A 2,311-nucleotide genomic window follows, 5' to 3' on the forward strand; every position below is an offset into this window, starting at 1 on the left:
AGACACCAGTTGTCTTGCCCAGTTGAGCCATTGGAGATTCCAAGCTCATGGAACTCCAGTCCACTGGCTTAAAGCTGCCGAGACATGGAATTTTTTTAAAAAGATGGTATCATGCCCAATTCACTCTAAGGGAACCTAGAGACAGTGTGCTCAGTCAAGCTGGGGGATGCAATTTAAAAATCGAGGCCCACACAGGCCCTGATCTTGCCCAATTCCTTACAGAATTTAAAAACCCTAGAGGTCTTGCCAATCAGAATGCAAATTTAAATGTCCAGACACACATTGTGGTCCAAACCTTGCCCAATCAGTCTGGGAATATCTCTTGTGCCATAACAGAGGCACCCCAAGATGTGTGCCCTACTGTTCAACATCTCCTGGCATCAATGAAAATGTGGTGCTTTAACTGTCAAAAAGAGAGAATAAACCCAAGGTGGTATGGAAGCTTACTGGGGTATAACAACAACAACAGCAACAACAACATGAAGCTGACCTTGTTTCCAGTTGTAGCTGTTCCTCAGAAGTAACTATGAATTATACAGACATTGTGTTAGGCAATGTTCTGAGTAATTTTTCATTTCACCCTTTGGCCAAAAGCTTGGGGCAATGTACATCCATCTCTTCCTGTGCTCCCCACTCATGATTTAACCTCACAACTGTCTCATAATGCAGGGAAAGTAGCAAGAGATTGCTCAAGTTTCCCCCATGGACCTTTAGTCTGGGTGAGGATTGGAAGCCAAGTCCTGATCACATACTGACGCCTGGCACATTGCTTGGGTTGCTTTGAAAGCTGCAAGGTCAGGGCAAGATGGCAACCCTGAGGGAGGAGAAGACCAGTCATACTGTTCTCCCTGCTCAAACTGGGCCAGGGTTCCAATGCTTACTGTGGCTGATCAAGGCCTGCTTTGAACAGGATTTGTGGGCGAGTCTGCTCTGGCTTTGGGGCCAGGAAGAGGAGGAGTCATTTTTTACGGCTTGCTCTTTCCCCACTGCATGAAGTGTGTGGCCCAATTTCATGGTGCCTGGGGAAATTAGAGCCTGGTATTTTGTCACTTTTGGAAAACTTACTGTGTATTGTTCCGGTCACCAGATTACAAAAAGGGGATATTGTCGAACTGAAGAAGGTGCAGCAGAAGAGGGAAACTGAAATGATAAAGGGGCTGATCCTGCTCTTCCCAAAGTGTGTTCTTCCACTGTAGAGTCTCTTCTCTCCTTCTTCTTAGCTTCTCCCAACCTCTGTAAGAGAGTCATTGAGAAATGTTAGACTGCCTTACATTTATCTACTAATTCGGCATCTGTTATGGAAGAAGCCCAATACAGATGGGGCATCATCCAACCAGTCAGGCCCAGTTACTTACCCCATCCTCATCACAGGACTCCTGCCGCCTTTGGTGATCTGCCTTCCTCTCCTTAAGCAGGTGCATTCACCTCCGCTCAATATTGTGTCAATTTCTCAGGCCGGGCGTTCATGCGATCCATGTCTGAAGAGTCTTGAATGCTAAAATGCTTAACATCATCTTCAACAAAGACACAACCTTCCACAAGGCTTTTTGTGTCTGTGCAAGATAGCATGATTTGCACCTAGGCTGCAGGCACCTTTCTTACTGACAAGGCAATCAGACTATTTCTTTAATCAAGACAGTTCTCAAAACCCTTGCCTGACACAACCAATTTAAACATTTGCATGTGAAATGATTCCTTCCATTTTATCAATAGACAGAAAAACATCAAAAACTTGAGCCCAGCATTCAAAATCAATGCTTTCCTTGAGTAAGGAATGAGGATCCGAGATGGCCATGAGTGCACTAAACAAGAAGTCATCTCTTCATGGGTCATTCAAAACCTGGGACACAGCGCATATAAAACACGCAACGTGATCCATTTGATTCAGACTTGATCAAGAGCATGAATAAAAGTGGGTGGTCAGTCGATCCAAATTTAACACTACACCCCTGGCTGAAAAATATGTCCACAAGGTCCTGACAGAATTTAAAGACACCAATTGTCTTGCCCAGTTGAGCCATTGGAGATTCCAAGCTCATGGGACTCCAGTCCACTGGCTTAAAGCTGCCCACACATGGAAATTTAAAAAAAATGGTATCGTGCCCAATTCACTCTAAGGGAACCTAGAGATTGTGTGCTCAGTCAAGCTTGGGGATGCAATTTAAAAATCGAGGCCCACACAGGCCCTGATCTTGCCCAATTCCTTACAGAATTTAAAAACCCTAGAGGTCTTGCCCAATCAGAATACAAATGTCAATGTCAACCTGGGGGATGCAATTTAAAAATCGAGGCCCACACAGGCCTTGATCTT

The 2,311-nt window shown here is 44.8% G+C and overlaps 1 long non-coding RNA gene across 1 annotated transcript; it reads right to left on the reverse strand.

Annotated features, from left to right (window-relative positions):
• Positions 1 to 254: 254 nt before the first annotated feature.
• Positions 255 to 1,434, reverse strand: LOC128346541 (uncharacterized). The gene is made up of 3 exons (XR_008317036.1): positions 1,356 to 1,434; positions 1,066 to 1,233; positions 255 to 524 (listed from the first exon to the last, which is right to left on the reverse strand). It is a non-coding gene; the product is annotated as an uncharacterized LOC128346541 (long non-coding RNA).
• Positions 1,435 to 2,311: the final 877 nt, after the last annotated feature.

The sequence above is a fragment of the Hemicordylus capensis genome, chromosome 2 (assembly GCF_027244095.1).
Source record: "Hemicordylus capensis ecotype Gifberg chromosome 2, rHemCap1.1.pri, whole genome shotgun sequence".
NCBI classification, from domain to species: domain Eukaryota; kingdom Metazoa; phylum Chordata; class Lepidosauria; order Squamata; family Cordylidae; genus Hemicordylus; species Hemicordylus capensis.